Consider the following 7,058-nt stretch of genomic DNA (forward strand, 5'->3'; position numbering starts at 1 on the left):
AACCATGACCAGAAAGAGAAGCGATGTTTGGGGACAAGTGTATTACAATGACTGGTGGTGTGTCTCTCATTTATAAGGATAGTGTTATTCTTTATAAAAGTAAAACAATAAATTAAATAGGCAATGTTCAGCGTATTTAGGATTAAGTTCGTTATATAACTGTCACCGGGATGTTCATGAAATAGAAATTTGGAAGAAAATATTTTTTCTTTCACCCAGTTTCGATAATTACCGGATATATATTATGACTAGAATTTAAAAGGCATAGAAAAAAAAAAGAGTTGGGACCTACGAGGTCATTAAGCATTGAAAGAGAAATTGAGAGTAGAGCGGTTTTAGAGGTGCAACAGGAGGAAAACCTTACAGTTGCACTATGAAACAACTGTCGTCAGGAGAGGGTGGAAAGAAGGATGGAACAAAGAGAATAAGAATGAAGGGACAGTAAAATGAATGAAAGGGGTTGCAGGTAGGCACCGAAGGGACGCTGCAAAGTACCTTACGTAATGCCTACTGTGCACCGCGTAAGTTGCACTGACGGCACTACCCCCAAAATAGGGAAAAAATATCTCTTTCTCTCTTTAACTTTCGAATTATAAATTACTTATCCTGAAATGATTTGGAGAATAAATACTATATTCTAGACAATAACATTACCACAAAAGCCCCATCATCAATAATCACACATGAATATTTAGAACCAGTGGAGGTTCCTCGATGGTTCCTAGGCTGGATACATAAGGCTGAGGCAAGCGGTTCCTCAGCATAATAGAATCGAGGTAGACTAAACGACCAGAAAAGGTTTCTGCGAGAGCACAATATGGCCTAAACCTGTTACAATGCGCCCATCTCAACCCACTTTGCAATGGCAAACTCCACTTTGCTCAAAATTCAACGTCCTTGGGCTCCGATATAACCTGCTTCGTAAATTTTTAACAAGGGAAATAATTCCTTCATATAACCCTTCTCTAGTGCATATTTTACATAAAATTTTGAATACAAATAAAGCAGTTGTTCTTTTATTTTACTTATTACGGAAACGTGTTAGCGCTAAATATATCAATATGTAATTTATTGCTATATCGATATTCTAGGATAAAACAGAAGCGTGCATAAATAACTTGATTTACATAATTATAAAATAGTTCATCTAACCTATTAATATAGTTTTGCATGTATAAATTATGAATTCATTCCAATTTCGAAATGATATATTTCTTCAAAAGCAGTACACGTTTGTTTCATTTAAACTTAACGACTTGTTAAAACGTACAAAGAACCGCATTTCCACGTACCCTGAATGAAAGTAATTAACTGTTGTAAACAGAGAGCATGATGAATATTTGTCTCGAAAAGAAATGCTAAAGTTATCACAAAATCCAACATTACAGGCGCAATAAACGCCTTACCAAGGATTTATTAGTAGCTTTTTCACGCTAAAGACATCTGCTCCTTTTCATCACAGTGAATGGAATGAAAGTGAATTACTACTATTATTATCTTTATACAATGTGAACACATGCACAGCAAACTAACTACATTACCCATTGTTTGGAAAGTTCGCAAGGAATGTAATACTCACACGCTGTTCAGTAAAACGGCGTAAAAGAGAGGTAGATTAATAGGGATATAAATCAAAACAAATCAATTACAGATAGTTGTATACTGCACATAATAAACAAATGCGTAAAGTTGATGCAATGTTGCAATATTTTCTCTAGAAACCACACCGGTAAAGTACATTATATATTTGAGAATCAACAAATAATAATAATAATAATAATAATAATAATAATAATAATAATAATAATAAACTATTATTATTATTATATTATTTATTATTATTATTATTATTATACCCTTAGATAATAGAGTCCATACTAAGTGAAAAATGGGTTGAGTTTACCGTAGACTTTTTCAGATTATCAATCTAATGATGCAAAACAACAAAGCAATGTACAAGGCTTGATTAAAAGCTCAGTGAAATACTGAAAAAGGATTTCACATACAAACATCTTCCCAATGGCGTTAACATGAAACGAGATTTTAGATTTCATACACATTATAAAGTAATAAAAAAAAATGCATCCCTTACATATCTGTACATTGTACAAAGAAAATTTATCCATTGAATTTACAATAGACAATAGCCATGAAATGCATTCTCAACTATTCTTAATTAAGATTTAACAAACACACCAACCTACCTACACACACACACACACACACACACACACACACACACACACACACACACACACACACATATATATATATATATATATATATATATATATATATATATATATATATATATGTACAAGACTGCAGGGCATAAACAGGAAACCATTTAACGTTACACAGATATTTGCGACAATTACAGTTCTTGGTCGCTGACAATGATATTAGCAAGGTACTTAACATAGAAGTCACAAGCTATCCGGGAGTTCACCCGAGAGAATAAAACCTTCCCGTCATCTCTCTTAGATCCTGGTATCCATCCTGCCTCTCTCTCTCTCTCTCTCTCTCTCTCTCTCAAGGAACCTGACATTCGTCATGAGATGAGCACTTCATCTTCTGCTGATGACAAATGTAATATTCGGACCGCGAGGGATTACAGTTAATGCAGCGTAAGCGGGAGGAGACGGACGTCTGCGAATAACCCGTTTTACGCCCAAATAAATCAAGAGGGTTAACCCACTAAGAAAATGATCTCTTCTGCTCACTTCGAGGTGCCTCCAAGAGGCTCCAGTGCAACTGTCAATACTTACACGAACAATTTATTGCGTGGGTTAACACTACTGTGCTCACTTCAACGTAAACAGAAAATTGGCTTCCGAGAGTCTTTGTTGGCTAGGCAGAGAACAGAGGGTCATACCGCGCCTATTATCCCCTTGTACATCATATCACACTTACGGGTTGCCTTTACGTAAGAGTCAATGCTGGCATAAGGCCGGATTGAACTTAACCAATCCTTTTCAACCTCGCACTTCATTTCGTAAAATATTTTGTACTTCAACTGATGTCCTGTTAGTCGTGGAATACATTTCAATTACAAAAGAGAAGGTAAAAAAAAAAACTGTGGTTTCACATGAGGGGAGTATAGCCGAATGAAATGGAAAATACTGATAATACATTCTTCATAACATTAAATGATTGACGTTTTATAGCCAACGCGATCATTTCTCTCCATTTACCATTTACCGAATATAGCATGAAATCCTTCAAATGTTTATGAGAAATCTGACCCAGTTCTTAAAAGCAGTAACGAAACACTGCTATAACACTGCACACCGCAAATACAATGCACTAGAATTCTATTTATGAACAAAGGCAACTACAGTGTGTGCTGTTTTAACATTATAATTTCCTGAATTAAGTATGAGCATTATGCAAGGAAGGTTGGTCGCATTTATAGCATAATATCTCATAACATTTACCAGAAACTTCTTGATCAAAATACCGCATAATCGGCCCACTTCCCTTTGTACGACCCAATCCTAACCCAGTCTTTATAAACGGGATATTAACATTGGATGGAATCCATCTGAAATGTGATCATGAACACGGGTATTGCCATTGGAGTGATAAATTTGATTATTACAATGTAGGAACAACAACAGCAACTAATAATAATAATAATAATAATAATAATAATAATAATAATAATAATAATAATAATAATAATAATAATAAATCACCAAAAATAAAAATTATATCCATATCAATAAAGAATTAGCAGTAAAGGCTATGAATATGGAAATTAATTTCTTCACACTATTTACAGCACTCATTTGATGACATAATAATAATAATAATAATAATAATAATAATAATAATAATAATAATAATAATAATAATAAATCACAGAAAAGAAATTAGGCAGTTACGCACCCCTACTTCTTACCTTCAAGCTATAACCCCCAAAAATTCTGTCATAAAATACTCAAAATATAGTTACCCAGGAGATGATGTAGCACCTCGTACCTGGAAAAGAAAACAAACGGGTATAATTATTCCGATCATCCCATCAATAACAAAAACAACCTACTAAGGACTTATGAATACCGCAGCACAGTTTGACATATACAATACAGCCAGAGGCAAATTGATTTATCGGTATGGGTAAAAACTGTCTTTATTTCAAGATTCAAAAAACTACTCACATTGAATTTCAACGGGGTGCGCTACAGTGTTGCCAGAGGCAAATAAGTGACTTATCGATAAAGGTGGAAACGGTTTTTATTTCAACACTTGACTGGAGTTATAAATCTAATTGAAAATAGTTTATCTTGCCTGTAGCGCTCTTATATATTTTTTTTCCTATTTTCTTGCCAAATACTTGGTCATTCTTACCAAATAACTTTCAACTCTTCTGAGTTTTTTAAAACTCCAAATCACATCTACGTAAGACTTAAAATTCCAAAGCTTTTTATACTTAATGATACTTGAATCTTTATATTCTAATTTATTACATTATAAAAAGTCACTGTCACTTTAAAAACTACTTGTATATAGTATAACTATAACTGAACCAATATGTACGCACACACACACACATACTCAGCCACAATAGAGAGAGAGAGAGAGAGAGAGAGAGAGAGAGAGAGAGAGAGAGATTTGAAAAATAAAACAATTAAATACTGAACGAAAGGCAAGGAATGCGCTCTCTCTCTCTCTCTCTCTCTCTCTCTCTCTCTCCACAAAGACGAAGCTTATTCTTCTCCCGCAACAATATTCTTAATTCTCGACCTGGCACGAAGAACGGAGAAGCCACCTTTCTCTCGCAAAGCTTCACGTGCGTTTTATATTCCAATTTGTCCACCTCATTCCCGAGATCTCCTGCACCAGGCCCCCACCTCCGACGCCCCCCCCACCTCCGAAAACGAATTGAAGCAGCTGCCGCAACATTTTCCGACCTGTCGGGAACGGGACGTAAATCGAGTCCGAATAAAGAGAAGAACAATATTCCCGTTGCAGGATGAGCTGAGCCCTACCCGGACGCCTCCTGACACGCGCGCAGCCAGGCGGATGAGAGAGAGAGAGAGAGAGAGAGAGAGAGAGAGAGAGAGAGAGAGAGAGAGGGCTGGGGTTGGGATAATAAGGATGGGGAGCGTTAGTGGGAGGGGGAGGAGAAATGTTCATTTGCAATTCTCACTTGGTTATAAAAAAGGAGAAATGTGGCGTTGAATTAATGCCAAAACATCCAGAATTTCGAAGAGGGGAGGCGCGTAATGGATGGCATGAGAGAGAGAGAGAGAGAGAGAGAGAGAGAGAGAGAGAGAGAGAGAGAGAGAGAGAGAGAGAGAGAGAGAGAGAGAGAAATTTCAGATATAAGTTGGTGGAAGGATGATGACAAGAGGATAAAAGCGGCGAAGATGCGAACAAGGTAAGGAAGATTGCGACTATTGTATCAAATTGGGAGGGAGCATTTCAAAGGTCGGGTCGCCCTTTGTTGTCGCTCAAGTAAGCGGAGAGTAAAGGATTCCTCCGTCGTGGCCGGAGTCATTTCTATTAATGCCCCTCCGAATTCGAAAGGAATCTTTGGGAAGGATGAGTAGGAGGACGCCGAGGAGAGAGAGAGAGAGAGAGAGAGAGAGAGAGAGAGAGAGAGAGAGAGAGAGAAAAGAAGGAGGAGGAGGGTGGTAACGACATGACAGACAGAGGGAGAAGAGAGAGAGAGAGAGTCAGTGGGACGGCTTGTAATCTTATTAATGGAGGCTTCTGACAGAAATCAAAGACGCCATGAACACTGTATTAGAAGGGCCTTGTTGGAGATGCCTTTCATCAGCTCCATTCGGCCGATTCACCGGAAGGCCGCCGGGAATCCCGCCGTCAATGAACACGTTGCAATAACCCATGCTTCTGCATCGTCCCCCTACAGATTCCGATAACGTAGATACGCGTATCATTCTGGAATTCAACAATTCAACAACAGTGCACTACCGCAAACATGCCACATCGGGATTCAAATACGGCATGGTCCGACACGCAAGCATCGTTTTCCTCAGAAGACAGGTAAAGCAATACAGGACTCACGTTACGAAGATTAGAAAGGAAAGAAATGAAGGAACTGACAGCTACACAAAAGGCCTTGACAAAACTTCCCCAAGCACAGGGTGGAACAACCTATATCTCTACAACAGAAACACGTAACAATATCCTTCTCGTAATAAGACAGGTAGAGACATACAGGGCTTGCATTTCCATAATTATAAAGAAAGAGGAATGGAAACGAAAGACGTTTCCACAAAAGGTCTTACTGTGGCATACCATGCCAATAACAAAATGAACTATACGTATAAAAAAAAAAAGAGATAACATTTGGCGAGAGAAAATCGAAAGGTAATAATCGATTTACATTCCAAGAATTCGTTCATCTCTTTAAAAAAACTTCTTTTCTGTTTGCGAAATTTCGCAGCAGCTGTACCCTATCCTAGTGTGAAACACGTAAACATTCTCTCTCTTGTTTTAACTAAAGCCATTTTGTATTAGGAAAGACCTCCATATCACATTTAGATACAATTTATTTTTTTCAAAACGAACGTTAAAAATCAAGTCGTTTAATACAAAAAATGCGAAAAAAACGAGTTCAGGCGTACAAACAACATGCTTAGCAAATCAAACAATCGAGAGCTAAAGTTAGCTCTGCAGAGGAATTTCCGAAAAAAAGCCTTTATAAAACATGGTTGGGGAGGGGAGGGGTGGGGAGGGGAACCTCAAGAGATTTGTTGAAAAAAAAAAAACACGCGGGACAATTCAACGGATAATAAAATCCAAAATCATCTGCAATACCTTAAATCCCCTGGAATCCGAATGACTGATTGGGACGCCTCGGCATTGCATACTTCACAAGAAAAGTTACGAGTGTACTCTAATAACTTCGGCGGGGAATGTGGAAAAGTCGAGAAGTAAACAGGGCTCCGAAGGGAAGGGGCGTCGGAATACACAGCCGCCTTTAAATAACGCCACCAGACTTCTTGTGGGCTGGTTGTACAATCTCCTGGGCCTCGGCTATCACCAAGCCTAAATTAAGACCCAGCCCCGTCTGCGGGCTGTCG

This window comes from Macrobrachium rosenbergii, chromosome 41 (genome assembly GCF_040412425.1).
Source record: "Macrobrachium rosenbergii isolate ZJJX-2024 chromosome 41, ASM4041242v1, whole genome shotgun sequence".
NCBI classification, from domain to species: domain Eukaryota; kingdom Metazoa; phylum Arthropoda; class Malacostraca; order Decapoda; family Palaemonidae; genus Macrobrachium; species Macrobrachium rosenbergii.